Raw genomic sequence first — 21,283 nt, 5'->3', positions numbered from 1 at the left:
CAGAGATTATAGATATATTTTAGAGGTAGAAATGAGAAAAATTACTTATGGTTTGAAAGTGAGAAGTAAGGGGAAGGAGGTGTCAAAATGACTCTTACATTTATGGCTTAGTGATTTCTGTCTTGAGATCTTACATTTCTGGCTTAGTATTATTTTCTGAGATAATAAAAAATGAAGTAAGAACAGATTGATGAAAGGAAGACCTAGATTAAGGTTTCTATTTGTACAGTTTAAGTTAGGACAAAAGAGCTACTTAATTGAAACTGTCAGAGTCTGCAGATCAGTAGAGATGTCTGGATTAAAGGTGTGGCTCTGGGCACCACTGGCACGTGAATGGTCTAGATGCCACAGTGAGGGTGAGCTCACTTAGGGAGAGGCATGGTGTGAGACGCAGCTGTCTTCCTGGGCATGTTCTGCAAGTCTCAAGAAGTTTCCTTGTCCAACTCATTTCCTCTCTCATCTTTAAACAGAATACCAGTTATCACATTAGCACTGGCCTCTAGTCTTGTGGTCCATCAAGAACCTGCTAACCTACCTCAATCTTTCAAATACATTCGGGAAACAGGGAAGGAGACCATTACTTAACAATGATAATGACCTCCACCTGGCTGCAACAATCATTTTATTTAGGAAAAAAAACCCCTCACATTCCAAGCTGCTTGGCACATGAATGTGTTAATCACATTTGCATATGGTGCCCTATTTCAGATGACTTGAATATGATAACTCAGAGCAATCCACATTTATGATTTGAAAATTGCTGACTGAATAATTACACATTAAGTAACTTCTGTTTCTTTGTATATTATTGTTTCTAATTAGCAATGGGGGAAAATAAAGTCATCATTATTTATGGATACACTTTAAGCTTGGCACTTATATTGGGCTTACTATCTTCACATCAGTTCACTGCTGCTGCTGTGTTCCTCCTAGTGGCCTCACCAAGCTGGTCATCCTTGGAGCAGGAAAGTCCCAATCTCCTATCTCCCCCAGTGCTTCTCCTCTGCTCTCTTCCCCCATGTGTTTCTTCAGACTCTCCCACAAATTTCCACCCCTCTAATACCCCACTCAGAAGTCTCTACACCCTATATGTATTATCTCATGTGCCATAAAGGGAAAAATAAATCCTTAATTCTGAAATTATTAATATGCTGAAACTTTGCTACATGAAATTCTTATTGCTGGAAAGGATTATTCAGTATTTGGACCCTTTTTATGTTTGTTATTTTTGTTATGAACAAACATTTGCTGGGACATTTTTTTAAACACACTTTATTTTCCAGTGCTAGCCCTTTAGATCCATACATAGTAAACAATGAGTATTTATTAATATATAGAATGTATTTATTCAATTGCAAACAAAATGACCATAGAGAAATCAACTCAATAGATATTGTTCAAATATACTTGAACAAATCCTGTGCTAAAGCAATACACTCCACCACTTCCATGTTCCTTTCTATAATTGCTCCCAGTTATATGACGTCTTCCTCCAAACTAACCAAACTCTGAGGCAAATGGTTAAAAAATTAAATTAAAAAAAATTTTAAAACCTCTGTCTTACACAATAACCAACGTATAATAACCAACATATTTGGTTATCGTGTAACACATATATTCGATTATTGTGTAATACATTTTATTTTTCTGAATCTTAAAGACTTTGGCCTAAGAAAATGGGTCTTAACCTAGGAGTTGCATCAGATTCATCTATAAAATTTTTAATAAAAATGTTTAAAAAATATATGTGCCTGGCCCCACCACCAGAAAATGGGATTTGGTGGACCTGAAGTGAGCCCTGGGCAGTAGGGTAGTTAAAAAGTTATGGGCATTTGGATTCAAATGGGAAAATATATTTGCAAGCAACACCTCCGATACGGGCCTAATATCCAAAATATACAAAGAACTCATACAACTCAATAACAACAACAATAAAAAAATGATCCAATCAAAAAATGGGCAGTGGATCTGAACAGACACTTCTCCCTAGAGGACATACAAATGGCTAACAAATATATGAACAGATGCTCACCATTGCTAGCTATTAGGGAAATGCAAATCAAAACCACAATGAGCTACCATCTCACACCTGTTACAATAGCTATAATTAACAGGACAAGTAATAACAAATGTTGGAGAGGATGCAGAGAAAAAGGAACCCTCGGACACTGCTGGTAGGACTGCAAACTGGTATAGCCACTATGGAGAACGGTATGGAGGTTCCTCAAAAAACTAAGAATTGATCTACCATTTGATTCAGCAATCTCTCTACTGGGTATTTATACCAAAGATTTACTAAATCATATCCATAAAGATATTTGCACACCAATGTTCATAATAGCATTATTCACAGTGGCCAGGACATGGAAGCAACTGAAGTGTCCTACGACAGATGATTGGCTAGAAAAGCTGTGGTACATATATACAATGAAATATTACTCAGCCATAAGAAGAGATGAAATACTGCCATTTGCAACAATATGGATAGACCTCAAGATAATCATGCTAAGCGAAATAAGCCAGACAGAAAAAGTTGAAAATCACATGATATCACTTACATGTGGGACATAAACTTAAAAGCAACAAATGAGCAGGATAAACAGAGACTCACGGACATGGGCTATAGATTAGTGGCTACCAGAAGACTATAGACTAGTGGTTCCAGTGGGGTGGGGAGGAGGAGGGAGGTAGACGGGGTAAAGGGGTCAAATATACAGGGATAGGGGGAGGGTGAAGTGAGTAAATGGGATCAAATATATGGTACATGAAGGAAATTGGACTTTGGGTGGTAAAAATACAGTAGAATATACAGATGTCAAATTATAATGTACACCTGAAAATTATATAATTGTATTAACCAATGTTAGCCCAATAAACAATAAAAGAAAAAGTTATGGGCAATTTTGATATCCACTAAAATTGGGAAACTTTGGTAGTCTAGATGGGTCTCTAGCTTGGAAAATTGACTCACCATGGTTCAGGCTGTGCCAAGAGAAGTTAAACAGAATTTCTGAATATGGGATCAGGCATCACTATTTCATTTGTTTGTTTATGCTCCTCGGTTTGTTCCAAAGTACAGCTAATGTTTATAACTATTGGTTCACTGTAAAAGATCTCTAAAATCACTTATAATTCTTCCATTTTGAGAGCACAATTAAGATTTATTAAAAAAAAAACTCAAATCACAAGTACATAAGAGGTGGGTCTGTCTGGTGGCAACATCTGAGGTTCTGGTGTTGAAATGGTGAACAGGCTATACAACATTTGCCTGTAGTCTCAGTTTCATCAGTGTTGAAAACCAGAATCTCCCGTGGATCCACCTAATATTTTTCAATTCAGACTTACAAGCAGAGCTCCAGCTAATAATACAATGGTGCATCACTTTCTTCTGCCATTGTTATCCTATGAATACATTTCCTTTAGAGAACTTAAAGTGCTTACTGGATCCTATCCCATAGTTTTATGTTAGGGCTTCTTACAAGTGATTCCAGCTTTATGCTTCACTGAGCCTACAGATCACCTAATGGGGATATGGAGAGAAAGACCCAGAGCCAGTTAGAAGCCCTCAGATAACTTGATGTTAGCAGACCAGAGCCTCCAAAGTGTAGCTATTAGACATTTATATATGATTCACAAGAAAAAAAAATAACATTCAGACAAACAAGCTGTGCCTTTCATATTCAATTCTAAATTATCATCTAAAATATTCCCAGAGACTGGGAGGAATATTAAGGTCATGAAGAACAGAAGCAGCTGTGAACTGTAAGAGGTGATAATCATATGACCAGGCTGGAGACTAGGCAAGGCAGGAGGTAATGAAAGACCTGGATTTCCTCCTGGGAGCATGAGGAAATGCAGCTACAGGGACAAAGACAGACAAGCCAAAGCCAGTGCCCTCCATCCAACACCTGGGTCTGTCAAGTCCAGAATTTGGAGGGGCTGGCTGTAACAATCGTGTCCATTTGGAAGTGGCTGCAGGCTTCAAGGGGTAGAAATGTGTAATGGTTATCTTGCAGAAGCCAAGGGTCTTTCACACTAACCTACGGCCTGGGTACATGGAGTGCATGGACATAGAGGAGAAGGAAGAATGAACTACGATGCCTGAATCAGAGCTTCCAGAGGCACAGGTAGTATGGGGTGACAAGGATTTGTGGGAGAGAGTTTCCCTACTAACATACCTAGCATGACCTGGGATAATAGATCTCTCTATTAACCATATACTTCCCCAAAGCAAGACAATGATAACAATTATTTTCTAAAAAAAAAAGTCACTAATACACAGTTATAATAATTTTTGCAATGAAAGTATCCTGTTTTTTATCTTCTACACAAGGAGACAATATATAAGAGACTGGAATGTTTCACATGAGCTAGAGTAAACTTGGGTCCTCAGAAAGACATCTACAGTTGAGTTTAGGGATCTTGGTATTATGAAAGTGTGAATTACCAGAATTACTGTTTATTCAAGCTGGGTCCCTGAATCACATCTGCCTTGGTTGGAATTTTTTTTCCCTTTGTTCTCAGATTATTTATTTATCAGACTTCTTTCATGTTTTGTTTCCTTATTAAAAACTCAACAGCAGTGTCTGATGACAGATAGGGCATTCAATAGCAGCACCAGCCAGATCAGCCTGTGTTCTCGGACTTGGCCGAGCCTTCCTGGACTATGATACAAGCACCTGCTGAAAACAGAGGCCTAGTGGTATCCTTCAGATAATCCTGAACAGGTGGACCATTTATAATGAAACTGCAATGGTCTGCTTATCTCCACAGGTGCAGGCACATGCTGCTTCTTGAACCTCATCGTTTCTCATCTTCAATATGTTATTCTGTTACTTAATTATTGAAATATTTTTCTGTTAAAATAATTATCCATTTTAATGGATTAGCAACCCATTATGCTTATTGCCCATGAAAGTTTTGAGGGAGAGCAGAAGGCAGAAGCAGGGTGCACCATCGCTACCTCCTCTGAGATGCGAAGAGCTGCCCCTATCTGTTGAAGCTACTGGTCTCATATGGCAGGAAATACAACTGACTTGTGCCCTGGAGAAATGATCTAACTTGTCACTCCAAAAGAGACAGTTTTGGGGCCAGATTTAAAACATTCTAAGCTGTGCTGACTCTAGCCTGAACTGAACTCAGAAACACCAAGATGAGCTGAGGTCGATTCAGGGAGTGATAAGCCTGATTACCAGTTATTGTTATTAGCAGGTGGGATGGGGAGCCCTGATTCTAGAAGCCAGAGATTGTGAAGAACACAGCTTTCCACATTTACGAATGAAACAATAATGCCACAGGAGGATGTGGGTAATCTCCCTACACACTCACTTTCATTAGAAAGTACCAGGTTCATCAGTGTTTGTCAGCAGAACCCAGTTGCTAGAGGAGATGGACATTTCCAGGCATTAGGCAATGAGAAGACATAGGTCTTTGGAAAGGAAACTAACCAACATTAAAGAAAATATTTGTGTCCTTTGGCTTGATTCTCTTGCACTAATATTTGGAGAGTCTAGGTTTACCTGAAGATGTACCCAGGGTTTTTGAGGTTTAATGGGCTCTAACTAGCCAGGGAGTACCTCTAGGAGAAGAAAACTGAATTCTGTTTCTGAGACAGATAACTTGATAGCCTTGACTCACAATGTTCATTTCCTTTTTATTTTCTCTGAGTCTTTTAAGTCTTTATTTAGAACATCCCAATAGATTCTCACTGGTCTAGGTTAATCAATAGAGGGCAACATTTCTTAAAGCCAGGTGGTGCAACAGCAACAATTAGTGGGAAATAATTAAAAGAAATAAAATGAAGGGAGGAGAGGGAGAATCTTCCTCTATGGCCCACCTTGGAGGATTTGGGTTGTGATCTTATTAAGGAATATTCCAGCATTTCCCAAAGAGTATTGCACAGAGCAAGAGTTCTAATAAATAGTCTTATCAGAAGTAAATAATAACATTTATAGTCAAACAAGTTGAGGAAATGAGATAAATTTTTTTTTTTTTACTGCAGGGCTCTCCCAAATCTTTATTATATAGGGTAGGTCAAATTTATTTGACAAGTCTTTTACTTCCAGGGAATTATGAAAAAAGTTCACCAGCAAGGGATATTAAGAATGATTATCTGTGGAGTCAAAAGGATTATGGATGACATTTCTTCTGTGTGCTTATCTGTATCTCGTTCATTTTATAAAATATATATATATATATATATTCTTTTTTTATGAAATACATATATTTTGTGAAATATATATATTTTATATACATATAAAATATATATATTTTATGTGTATATATATTTTATGTATATATATATTTTGTAAAATATATATATTTTATATATAAATATTTATATATACGTAAATATATTTTTATATATATATATATATATGCACTGAAAAGTTAATAAAATTAAAAACTATTCTAATTTAACAAAATTAAAACTCCTCCCTGTCTTAGGTCAGATCTGAACAGGCTGGGAACAGTTGGAAGGATGGAGGTAAAGGGAAGAACTGGAGTTACCATGTGAATCCTGGGAAGGAGAGAATGCAGAGGCTGCATCTAGGCAAGATTAGGTCCTGGAATCAAGGGTTTGAGGTTCTAGACTTGGCGAGTCCAGTTGTATTAGAGCTGCTTGGCTTTAATCCCACATCCCAGACTATTTTAATATCCTTAGGTCATGAGCAGTGGTGATCGACAAAGAATCCAGAGACTCTGTTGCCCACCATCCCTTTTACCAAGAGTCTTTCCTGAGCTTAGGAAACAAGCTTCTCATACCAGTCAGGGAGTTAATGATGACACTAAGAATTTATATTCATCCTGACAGGACTATTTCCCTGGATTTTCTCAAACTCTCCTCCTTTGTCATGGTATTTGCTTCCCACAGTCTGGTCACTTTCAGCCAAATATTTTGTGTTTTTTTAAAATATTCTCTTAAAATAGGACACCCACCTGAAAAAGTAAATACGTGAGTAAAAGAAAGAGAGATTACTTTTCCTCTTAATTTCTTTAAAGTACATATGAGAGCTTACAGCAAAAATTACAACATTATATTATGAGGTTTATAAGTATTTATATATAATACGTAGAACAATTACAGCAGAATAGGAAAGTGTATGTATCACAATACTTTATGACAGTTGGCCATGGACAACCAGCTGAAAGTTATGTACCCAAACAAACAATGTTGACTAATTCCAAAAAATAGTACAGAAATAAAATAACATATACATATGGTTATGCTTTTAAAAATAATCATAAAATAATTTGAGTTAAGAAATCATAGTGACCCCAGGATCCAGCAGAATGAATTAAAGTCATGCCATCTGAGTCATGATGAGATCTCCGTGAATTGTTGAGTGTAGGGTAAAGTACCATGAATATATATAAACTTGTCACCCTAAGAATATTAATAGGAAATAAAATTGCAAGTCAATTCAAAATTGGCTTATTTATCTAGGCAGAATGCTCTTCTCAGATATTCATGATGTAGATAGTCCATATTAAAAATAGAACAGTAATTGTTATCAGGTGTCATTAAAACATAATTAAATATTTCTCCCCATTTGACTGTGCTCTTTTGGAAGATTTAGGCAATTTGTTCATGTTACTTATGAATATAGGCATAAATGAAAATTTGATACATGAGTTCGAACATATGAACCTGGTTCAACAATTCCCCAATGTGCTATCTCCAGAAAGAGCAGCTGCTACAGGGAACAGGAGCAACCAGAAACATCAGTCATTGTTATTGCCTTTGTTATTGATGGTGTTATTACTAATTATTACACATTAGAACTACAGGCTGTGTATGGGAAAGGCTCAGTGACAAATCACAGAAGGTTTGCCATGGTTAATAGTAAAAGCAGGTAGGTTCAGCTTAAATGTGCAGGGACTTTGACAACTCCAGGAGCAGCCTTCAACAGAGGGGAGACAGCAGCCATTGGATAAATATCCCTGATGCTTGTCTGTTATATAAACAGTGCTGGGAGGCATTCTCTGTGCTTCTCAGAAATCCCTGCAGAGATGAGCCCGTTGTCTATGGCAGCCATTGTCATGACATACCCTTTGTTGACTTTTAAAAATTAACTTTATTGAGTTACAACTTAAATTAAATTCACTTATTTTAAGTATACAATTTGATGTGGTTAGATATATCTATGCATGTACACTCTTATGTGTCGCCAGGTGTATCATCACTCTAAAAAGCTTCCCTAAACCCTTTGCAGTCCATTTCTCTTCACCTTCCATCCTCATTTCAAGTGACCACTGATTTGTTTTCTCTTATAGTTTTTCAAATTCTAGAATTTCACATAAATATATCATACAGTCTGAACTATTTAGCCTAAAAGAACACTTTTGAGATTCATCCAGGTTGTTTTTTACATCAATTTGTTCTTTTTTTATTGCAAAGTAGTATTTCATTGTATAAATATAATATTTTTAGCCCATTTATTTGTAAATGGATATTTGAGTTATTTTCAACTTTGACTCTTATGAGTAAAGCCGCTGTGATTATTCACATATTTATGTGGACACGCATTTTCTTTTCTCTTGGTGAAACACCTAGGTATGGAATCCTTTCCTTCCTTTCCTTCTCCAACTTCTCATTCCTGTTTCCTAAGGTCACTTCCTGAATCAACCATCTGAACTCAAATTATCATCTCTGGCTTTGATTTTGGAAATATCCCAAATGAAGTACCACAGCCTCTACATGTTGCCTGCTCCATTTTAACTGATGATGGACAAGCTCTCCATAAAGCATCCCTACCTTGTTCTTTATGCCAGGAACCAACTTCCTATCACCGTGAGATCCAGCACCTATGATTCTTGGTCACATCAAAATGCCCTTAAATCATTTCTCGCATATGGATTTCCTCAACCTGATTATAAACTTTCAGGGGACAAAAATATTTAGTCTAGTTATGCTATATTCCCTCATGTCAAGTAGAATATCCTTGAGATTTTAATTATCTAGCTCTGACCATGATAAAATTTGTTGACTTCTCTGAATTTCTAGTTTTTCATCTACTAAAAAATATTAGATAATTATAGCAACTATATCCCAGCGTCATTATAATGGTTAATTAAAAATCATTCAGATTCATAGATTCTGGTCTATAAATGCATTTTCCTGTTAAAAGAATCCAGGAACTTTTGAGAAATATCTGATTTTAGGTCTGGAGAAAGAACTATACAAAATAAGTCTAGAAATTATTACTGTGGCAGAAAGAAGAAAGATAAACAATATTACGGTGTCATGTCAACAAGACATACAAAAATACAGTCATTTGCTGAAGAAATGGCTCCTGACCTAAAATGTAACAATTTGGGCATATAACAAATAGTGTTTAGAATAGACTGAAACACATTAAATTATATGGGTGTGTATAATATCTATATAATATCTGTATAATATCTATATAATATATATGTATAATATATATGTATTCTGTATAATATATGTATTCTAAATAATTTTTTAAATGGCCAATAGAATTGGCCATTTAAAAGACTTTTTAAATGTCCAATAGAATTGGTTGTTATAAAATCAACACAAAAATATAAAATTTGAAAACTAAATAAAAATAACCAAACTTTATTATGCCTTATCTATACAAATTTATATTTCATAGTAGCCAGAGTTTATGAGGTAAATTCTCCTTTTTGAAGAATATCAGCTTATAAATACAAAAAGAAAGTAGAATTAGAAAATCAGCACTTCAAATAAAGGACCTAAGCAATAGTCATTGATAGATGTGAAAAACATCAGTAGAAAAAAAAATTGATGGTAGATTTTATAATAAAGAGATCAGACATACCCAAGTGAACACTCTGATAAATCTTGTTCTTTTTTTTAACAGATTAATCTTCGGGTCACTGAAAGTATGGGAAACAGACATTTCATGCCTCATGGTGAGATGAGATAGGAAATTTTCAGCACCATCATGATGGTTTATTTCCCTTTAAAATGGAACCTGAGTCTAATCTATCTAGCTTTAATTATCCATTTAAAATAACTACAGGGGCTGAATAAACAAGTTAGAAGACTGCACAAGAAAGCAAATCCAGACTATATGACTTTCTGCAAATAAATAAATAAATACATAAATAAATAAATAAATAAATAAATAAATAGATAGATAGATAGATAGATAGATAAATAAATAAATAAATAGCTGAGTTTTTCCTAGAAAAACAATGACAGAAATAAACAGAGAAGGGGCAGGGGACTCTTACTGAAGGAGAAAGAATTAAGAGGCATAACAGTTAAATGCAAAATGTGGGCTTTGGATCCTGACTCAAATAAATCAACTGCAGAAAGACATTTCTTATACGATTAGGGAAATTTGAATATACACCAGGTATTAGATATTGTATATAAGTTATTGTTAAACTTTTCCAGTGTTATAATGTAATAAAATTTGGGGGGAAATATCCTTATTAGTTAGTAATAAATTATTATATATTTACAGAATAAATGACATCATGTTAGGGGATTTGCTTTCAAATATTCCAGAGAAATAAGAGTGGAAGTATCAATTACACAGAATTAGCAAATATACTGATAATTGTTGAAGCTAAGTAATAAGTACAAGGAGATGATTATTCGTCTATTTGCTCCCTTTTTGTGTATTTTTGAAATGTTATATATTACAAAGTTCAAAATAAGATAAATTCTTATAATAAATGTATCTAATACAGTAAGGCAAACAGTTTACATTATAGACAACTGATAATTAGGGACTTCTGCCCTCTACAGTTCCCTCTATATAAATCAGTGGGCCTTGCCCTCGAAGAATTTCATTAGTACTCTTCCAGCATCCTGCCCCAAAATACATAACCTCTAGCTTGTGGGAGTGAAGAACTCAGTGAGTCAATCCCTATTTCCATGGAGCTGCCCAGACATAAAGGTCTGTGAGAAACTCATATGCAACATGAGTAGAAGGGATAGGAGACTTTCTGGAGTCAAAAGCTTTGTAACAGGTTGGAGTAGAATCTGTCTATCTATGGGAAGGTCATATGTGGACCTTTTACTCTGAAATGGAACCTCTTTTTCCTAGAACTCAGAACCCAACTATCATCCTTGGTGATGTGCTAGGCTCCTGGAGCCCCTTATGCGTCCTACGAATGGTTTCTGTATCACTCTCCCCTCATCAAACCCACAAGCACATGTGTGTATGAAGTGGGATGTTAGCAGACACTAATAAAGTCTTTATTGCTTTAATGTTTTATTATGGAAATACATATACACAAGTAAGAGAGAATAGTGTAATAAAATCCGATGTTCCATAATCCCAGCTCCAATAATTATCAGATCAAGGCTCATCTTGCTTCAACTATATACATACTCATTTCTAGATTATTTTAAAGCAATCACATCATCTTGTTTAAAAGTATTTTATTATGTATCTCTAAAAGATGTGAGTATTTCTTCTCGATTATTAATAAAATTGAAAACATTCAACTACATGTAATTATTTTTCTGAACCAATTAAAAGTAAGTTACACACATCAGGAAAATTCACCCCTGAATACTTGAGTATCTACATCCTAAAACAAAAGCATTCTATACATTACAATACTTTAGTGGCCCCATTTAAGAAATTTGACATTGATATTTACATATTATTCATATTTAGTTTTCCTCAATTATTCTAAAAATGTCAACAAAGACTCATTTTATGAATGCAATTGTAATACATTACCACATCTAAAATAGTTTACAAGAAACATGATGGAGTGAGAGACGTCCCTAGATCTCTCCACTTGAAACAATAAGCCGAATATCTAAAACTCAACAACAACAACAAAACTCAAACTGCACACCAGCACATCTGAGTGTGGGATCTACGCATAAGAGCTACCACATGTCAGAACCCCAGTTGTCACGGGGTGGACCAGGAGAAACAAAGAAGTTACCTCTTGCAGCTGCCAGAGCTCCCTGTAGGAGGAGGGAGAGGAGGGAAGGTGTGCGAGTACCCTGAACAGCCCTGCCTGGGAGCGTTGTGAGTTCCACACAGCCAGTAGTAGTGCCCGGTCATCAGGGCAGAAGGCAGAGAAATGGGGACGGCAGAAAGCTGGGATGGCAGAGAAACAACAGTTGATTTTTTCCAGCTGCGGTTGAAAAACTGAGGCTGAGCCGCAGCCCTCATCCCCCAACCTAGAGGGCCCCACCCCCCATACCTCAGAGCCCCGGGGGAATCTGAGCGAATGATGCCAAAACTGTCTCTAACACTGATAGGAAATGAGACTGAAAGTAGCGAGCATGATTAAACATCTATAAGAAAAAAATGTATTATTAAGACTTTATATAAAACAGAGATCCAATAGGCTTAGAAGCCACCTACTGGAAACCAAAAGAAAAACATCTTCTTTGCAACAGGCTAGGGACCATTATATAATAAATCATCTTTCCGGAAAAAAAAAAAAATCAGAATACACTTCTATTAATGCCCAAGCGGAGAAATATTCCATTGAAATACCATGAACAACCAAGGTGACAAGGCATTTCAGAAAAAAAGAGAAAAATCTCCAGAAAATAAGCTTATAGACATTGAAATATGCAAATTAAGTGACAGAGAATTCAAGATGGTATTTCTGAAAAAAATTCAATGATCCAAAATGAATCATATCAACATTTTCAAGAATTGAAAACACAACTAGATGAGCAGAATGAGTTCTATAGCAAGGAGATTGAAACCTTCAAAAAGAACCTAATAGACTTTCTGGAGATAAAGAACACACTGCAAGAGCTGAAAAACGAAATAGCAAGCTTGGGAAATAGAGTCGACCAAATGGAAGATAGGATTAGAGATATCAAAGACAGAAATCTAGACAAATCAGAAGGAAGAAGAGAGACACCGAAGAATGAAAAGTAATGAAAGAGAAATACAAGAACGAGCTGATACCATCAGGAGAGGAAACATAAGAATAATGGGCATTCTCAAAGGAGAGGAAAAGAAGTAGGGACTAGAAAGAGTTTTCAAACAAATAGTTGAAAAAAATTTCCCAAATCTAAGGAATGAGCTGGAGCTTGGAATTCAAGAAGTCAACAAAGACTCATTTTATGAATGCAATTATAATACATTACCTTTAGATATGAAGGAGAAATTAAGACCTTTCCAGACGTACAAAAATTGAGGAAATTCTCCACTATGAGGCCTGCACTACAGGAAATACTGAAAGGGGTCAGCTCACCTAAAACAAAATGACACAAAAATACATAATTAGGAGTAAGGTGACTAGCAGGCTGATAGAAGCAGAGGAGTGCAACCCTTACTAGGAAGAGGGCATTATAAACTTAAAAATAAGAAGAAATTTACCATAGTAAGTTAGTAATGAACGTTCAGCATATATAGGGACAAACTGAGACAACAGTGACTGAAAAGGTGAAGATTCGGAGATCCAAATTCACAATGGGGAATGGAAATAAGGCACGTGCAGAAGAAAAAGAATAACTCTCTCTATATAACTATCCTTTACATATTTGTAATGGTAATCACACACTAAAGATTCAGAACTGAAGTATATAACACAATACAAGAAGAACCAGAGGGAAAACCCACAAAAGCCAACCAAAATAAAGAAAACAGAAACACAAGAACAAGGAAGCAATGCAAACACCAAGGTATCAGAAAGCAAAAGATAAAATAGCTATAAAGAGACCTCATGTTTCAATAATCACCCTAAATGTAAATGAATTAAAATTACCAATAAAAAGGCACAGCGTTGCAGAATGAATCAAAAAACAAAGACCAACCGCATGCTGCCTCCAGGAGACACATCTCAGCACCAAAGACAAATATAGACTCAAAATGACAAGGTGGAAAATGATATTTCAAGAAACTGGTATTCTGAGAAAAATGAGAGTAGCAGTACTAAAAAGACTTTGGACAAAAATGACTTCAGAATAAAAAAGGTAAAGAAAGATACTGAGGGATACTTCATGATGATAAAGGGAATCATGCACCAAGAAGACATAACATTTATTAATATCTATGCTCCCAATCAGGGAGCCCCGAACTATGTAAAACAATTACTAACAGACCTAAAGGGAGAAACAGATCGAAATACTATTATAGTAGGGCATCTAAATATCCCACTGTCAGATATGGACAAATTGTCTAAACAGAAAATCAATAAGTAAATAACATCCTTGAATGACACATTAGACCAATTGGACATAATTGAAATATACAGAGCCTTCCATTCCAAAACATCAGCTTATACATTCTTCTCTAGTGTGCATGGAACATTCTCAAGAATCAACCACATACTGGGACACAAAGATAGCCTCAATAAATATAAGAGGGTTGAAATCATATCAACCATATTCTCTGATCATAATGCTCTGAAACTAGAGATCAACCACAGAAAGAAACCAGGAAGAAGCACAAATACATTGAGATTAAACAACATGCTACTGAAGAATAATTGGGTCACGGAAGAAATAAAAAGAGATATCAAGAGATACATAGAAATGAATGATAATGATAGTACAATATATCAAAACTTTTGGGACATGGCAAAAGCGGCCATAAGAAGATTTGTATCATTACAGGCCTACCTCAAAAAATAAGAACAAGCCCAAATAAACAACCTAACGCTTCATCTTAAAAAACTAGAAAAGGTAGAAAAAATAAAGCCTAAAATCAGCCGAAGGAAAGAAAGCATCAAAATTAGAGCAGAAATAAATGAAACTGAAAACAAATAAACAAAAAAATACAAAAAATAAATGCAACACAGATATGGTTTTTTGAGAAGGTAAATAAAATTGACAAACTCCATGCTAGACTCATTAATGAAAAAGAGAAAGGATACAAATAAACAAAATCAGGGCTGAAATGGGGAATTACGACTTACCGCAGAAATACAAAGGATAATGCAAGACTACTATGAAAAAATATATACTACCAAATTTAATAACCTAGAGAAATAGACCGATACTTAGAAAAATACAATCTTCCTAGACTGAATCAAGAAGAACTGAAAAATCTAAATACACCGATCAGCAGTATAGAAATTGAAAAGATCATCAAAAACCTACTAAAAAGTAAAAGTCCAGGACCAGATGGTTTCACCAGTGAATTTTACCAAACATTCAAAGAAGATTTAATACCTATTCTTCTCAATCTCTTCCAAAAAAATTGAAGAGGAGGCAATATTTCCCAAATCATTTATGAGGCCAATATTACTCTGGTACCAAAACCTGGTAAAGATAACACGCACACAAAAAGAAAACTACAGACTAATATCTCCCATAAACACAGATGCAAAAATCCTAAAAAAGGTGCTAGTGAACCGAATACAGCAATATATTAAGAAGATTATAGACCATGATCAAGTCGGCTTCATACAATTGCACAGGTTCAACATACATAAATCAATTAATGTGATATACCACATAAACAAATTAAAAAATAAGAATCATAAAATCACAGCAATTGATGCCGAAAAAGCCTTTGACAAGATTCAGCATCCATTTATGATCAAAATATTTGACAAAATTGGTATAGAAGGAAAGTACCTTAACATAATAAAGACAATATATGACACAAACACTCAGCCAACATTATACTTAATGGAGAAAAACTAACTTTCCTTCTAAGATCAGGAACAAGGCAAGGCTGACCACTATTGCCACTCTTATTCAATATAACATTGGAGATCCTAGTGAGTGCAATCAGGCAAGAGAAAGATATAAAAGGCATCCAAATAGGAAATGAAGAACTCAAACTGTCACTATTTGAGGATAACATGATTCTCTATATACAAAACCCTAAAGACTCCTCAAGAACACTACTAGAAACAATAAGCAAATACAATAAAGCTTCTGAATACAAAATCATTGTTTAAAAATCCATAGCCTTCCTATACTCTAATAGTGAAATGTCAGAAAAAGAAGTGGAAAAAATAATTCCTTTTGGAATTGCACATAAAGAATAATACCTAGGGAAAAAATTAACAAAACATGTGAAGGACCTATATAATGAAAACTTCAAAACCCTATTAAAAGAAATCAAAGACGATACAAAGAAGTGGAAAGATATTCCATGTCTTGGATTGGAAGAATCAATATAGTTAAAATGACCATATTACCTAAAGCATTATACAGATTTAATGCAATCCCCATCAAAACCTCATTGGCATTTTTCAAAGAAATGGAACAAAAAATCATCAGATTTGTATGGAAGGACAAAAGACCCAGAACTGCCAAAGCCATCTTGAGTAAAAAAGAATGAGGCTGGCGTCACCATTCTGCTCAACTTCAAATTATACTACAAAGCTACAGCAATCAAAAAGACATGGTATTGACAGCAAAACATACACACAGACCAGTGGAACAGAATCAAGAGTTCAGAAGTAAACTCATATTTATACGAGCAAATAATTTTGATGAAAAAGACCAAAACACACAGTGGTAAAAGGAAAGTCTCTTCAATAAATGGTGCTGGGAAAACTGGAAGGTCATCTGCAAAAGAATGAATCTAGACTTTTGTCTTTCACCACACACCAAAATTAACTCAAAGTGGATTAAGGACCTGATTATAAGATCGGAATCAATAAAATGCATAGAAGAAAACATAGGAACTAAAGTCAAGGACCTTAGACTTAAAGAGGAGTTTATGAATTTGACCCCAAAAGCAAGGGAAATAAAAGCTAAAATAAATATATGGGACTACATCAAATTAAAACGCTTCTGCACAGCAAAATAAACCGTCAACAAGGTAAAGAGACAACCATCCGAATGGGAAAATATATTTGCAAGCAACGCCTCTGATATGGGCCTAATATCCAAAATATACAAAGAACTCATACAACTCAATAACAAAAACAAACAAACAAACAAACAAACAAACAAACAATCCAATCAAAAAATGGGCAGAGGACCTGAACAGACACTTCTCTCTAGAGAATATACAAATGGCTAACAAATACATGAAAAGATGCTCAACATCATTAACTATTAGGGAAATGCAAATCAAAGCCACAATGATATACCATCTCAGGACAAGTAATAACAAATACTGGAAAGGATGCAGAGAAAAAGGAACCCTCACACACTGCTGGTGGGACTGCAAATTGGTACAGCCACTATGAAAAACAGTATGGAGGTTCCTCAAAAAAATAAGAATTAATCTACCATATGATCCAGCAATCCCTCTACTGGGTATTTATACCAAAGACTTGAAAACTAATATCTGAAACAATATTTGCACACCAATGTTCATAGCAGCATTATTTTCAGTGGCCAGGACATGGAAGGATCCGAAGTGTCCTACGACAGATGATTAGCTAAAGAAGTTGTTGTACATATATACAATGGATTATTACTCAGCCATAAGAAGAGATGAAATACTGCCATTTGCGATAATCATGCTAAGCAAAATAAGCCAGACAGAAAAAGTTGAAAATCACATGATATCACTTATGTGTGGGACATAAACCTAAAACCAAAAAATGAACAGGACAAACAAACAGAGACTCGTGGACATGGTCTATAGACTAGTGGTTACCAGAGAGTAGGGGAAAGAGGGAAAAGTGGTGTTAGATGGGGGGAAAAATTTAAATCATTTCTTCAAATTAAAAATAAATTAATTAATTAATTAAGTTAAATTGTTAACAATAATTTCTTTAAATCATTAATTATCTGGTAGTCAGTTTTATATTTTCTATCACCTATCTTTTCTCAAACTCCTTTTTTCATCTCTCTCTTTCTTTCACTCTCTCTGTCACACATTCTCTTTCATTGTGTGTGGTGAGTGTGTGTGTGTGTGTTTCTGTCTCTCACTCTCTCTTTGTAGAAGTAACCCATAAATGTGTTCTGTACAGTTTCCCGAAGTACAGTTTTTTTGACTGTATAATATCTGAGGTCTTTTTCTAAAATATATTTCTTCATCTGTGTATTTTCTATATGTTGCTAGGTATACCCAGAGGCTTGAGAGAAATCAAATGTGATTTTTTCCTAAGTATTTCAGTCAGGTGGCATGTAATATTTGATTGTCCTTCATTTATGATTTTAATAGATGCTGTCTAGATCCATTAACTTATTAGAAGTTGTAAAATAGTAATATTTTACAATATAATTTTTTCATAATCTATAAAATTTTTAGAAAGTATGTAAAACTTCTCATTATCAAGTTATACTCTGGTATAACTATCCTATACTATGAGTTATATAAGATGTAATGAACATATAACTATCATATATCTGATATATCATATACATATAACTTATCATATGCATATAACTATCATACTATGTACATAATTACCATATGCTATGACTTATATAAGAAAGGTAGAATACATATTTGATTCTTACTAGTTTTCAATACGTTTTTTTCACATTCTCCACTAGTGACCAATTAGTATTCCTAATATTTTAATATTTTATTATAAAATCATTGATTTAAATATATTTGTTAATTTCTATTTTTAACAGTTATTAAATTTATTGAAGTTTAAATTGTCTCATCTTGAGTTAGTGAGAGCCTCTTAACATAGCCTCTTGGGTATTTTTAACATGATCTTGTTATTCTATGATTACTTTCTTGCTTTCTAGCAGAACGAAATGTCCCAAGCTCACATTGTACATTTCTAGTCACAGACCTATAATCTGCCATTTTTCCAAGGAGCTTTGTCTTTTTTAAGTGATAAATGGCATTTAATGACTACGATTTGGGTACTATTGGTTTTCATCATACTAAATTTCCCATTATTTCTAAGCCTTCCAGTAGATAGAGATCGATAATGTATACTTATAAATTATAAGGATTTTACCTAACTTCGTAAATCTTACATCTGTTTCTTCTTTATCTTTTGCTAAAAATCCTGGTTCTCAATGACATCACTTTAATTAATCATTTTTCTTTTTATCACAATCAGTGACAAAACAGTCACGCAACAGTCTAAATTTACATTACCAACATTAGGAAAAAATATGATTACTGACTGTGGGTAAGAATTTGTTCCTGGTTTTTTCTTCCTGTGTTATATCCCATTGAAGATGAAGAGTCAAAATGCTGGATCTTAATTTCATGTGGAATAGTCCCTCTCTCATTTATGTTGCTATTTCATTATGTACATTCATACTTACCTTCCCACTAGCAAACCTAAAGCTGATGAAAGGAACTGCATAAATGAGAGTGTCTGTATATTTTTTCCCAATTACAATCACAATGAGAAAATGACCATGTATTCCTTCTGTTGGCAATAACACTGAGTGTGTGGGACCAGGGGTTACTGGTTGGCTGCAAACCTTCAGAGGTGCTACTTACAGCTGAGTGGCAGCCCCACACTGGTCAGAGCATCCGATCTTCAGTGGCTCCATCTCTGAGCTATATCAAATATAGTATAGTGCTCCATATATTCTTCATTATATAATTGAAGAGTTTTGTTCAGAGAAGTGGCATGAAAAACTCTTCATTATATAATTGAAGAGTTTTGTTCAGAGAAGTGGCATGAACAATACTTTGAAGAATGTGAGTGGTAGATTCAGGAGACAACAAATGAGGATATTTGCTTTTCTCCATGAGATTAGCACGAAATTCATGTATTTTGACTAAATCGCACTAGATTTGGTGATTAAAAGAGCCTGTAATAACCATGTTCTTGGGCTTTTGTTGAGGTGTTTTGCTTTCTTAGTGCCTGAGAATTAGAGATCAAGGAGGAGGTGTTAGGGGAAAGGCTGGTACCACGGACTATCTAGAGAGCAGAAAGGTGGTGGCAGAAGTGGCCAGAAACAAACATGAAAAAAAAAAAAACTTTTGTAGAGAACTCCCTAAGCAATTTCCTGGTGTACTAAGGAGGGGAATTGAGTAGGGAAAAAGCAAGAAAAAAGCATATGTGACACGTTTTAACCAAGTAGAGGTGGTAAAGATCTGCAAGCTATCCTCTTGAAACATGGAGACCTCTTCATGTCTCATGTTGGACTTGAGGAACTTCCTAAAAGTTGACAGAAAGAGAAACTGCTGCTGAGATCGAGGGGAGCCAGGTGAAGTATCAGAACAGGAACATGGCAGGGTGTGGTACAGAAGGAAGGGCATGACTTGCTAGTGGTCATCAAAAACTCCCTTCCGATAAGCATTCCTATATCATAAGAGATGCCCACAGACTCAGGATGAAGTCAACTCTTTATCTCAGGAAGAGGCGCCCTTTTCCTTATGGCACCCAAGGATCCCTAGCACTGAGTTAATTAAGGCTGAGCCAAATATCTCCTTATTTATCACCTGAGAAAGTGCCAGAATAAAAACTTTGATCAAGCTCTCATCTCAAAAAGCTTAATTTAATCTTGAAGAATTCGAGCTGACTAGCAATGATTCTTGAAGTGAGCTAACAAACTGGTTGGCTCTGAGTGAGGCTTGCTGTCAAGAGATATGGTTTCTACCCGTCCCTTCAAATCAAAGCATCAGAGTCACTGGCCTGAATAGGCTGCCTCTCCCTCCATGCAGGACTAATGTGTGCAGATAAATGAGGAAAAGGATGTGTGGGAGTTGAAGTGTTTCCTCTTTCTCAAACTCTCTCTCAACTCAGTTTTATAGTTAATCACCCCCATAATTAAAATGAAACAACAATAAGACAAAGCAACAGTCCAAGGCCTATTTCTCTCTTCTGTAGTCTGACTTGTTTTTCACATCTTGGCTCTGCTACTTTTATAGCTGTAGTCTTGAGCTGTGATTTAATCTCTCTAGGCCTTATTACATACATGTCTAAAATGGATTTAACTATGATACCTACCTCAGTAAGTCATTTTCCTGTTAAATATGAATAGCTATAAAACACCTACTCAAAGTACTATATACAACTAGTGCACAAGAAATTGTAGCTCTCATTACAATCATTAGGTCCTAGATACAAAACTTGCAAATGTTAGAAAACAACACTGTCTCACACCCTGGGAGTCTAAGGCTTATTGTTTTGTAAAAGGCACAAGAGGACATTCAGGCCAGGCCTTTGACAAATGTGATCTTTATTTACAGACTGAATATAATAGACTGTGACTAGGATGTGGATCCCCAAACCCCCCTGTGAGACAGTATCCTGCCACAGTGGAGGAAGAGCCTGGCTGTGACAATCAAACTCTGGGTTTCTAAAAACCTTTCCAACCAAAAATACTCCCTTCATTTGACTCAGTAAGGCTCACAATGGAATTCAATCCAATTTCAGCTTTAAAGGATAGAATTCTTTAAAAATCATGCTTACCCCCTACTCTAAGATAAATTTTGAACTGGGAAAATTCTAATTCCTTGGAAATAGGATGTTTACTTCCAAACTATCAATAAAAAAGATC

Source organism: Pteropus medius, unplaced genomic scaffold, assembly GCF_902729225.1.
Source record: "Pteropus medius unplaced genomic scaffold, Ma_sr-lr_union100, whole genome shotgun sequence".
NCBI classification, from domain to species: Eukaryota; Metazoa; Chordata; class Mammalia; order Chiroptera; family Pteropodidae; genus Pteropus; species Pteropus medius.
Note: the sequence above shows the minus strand (reverse complement) of the source record.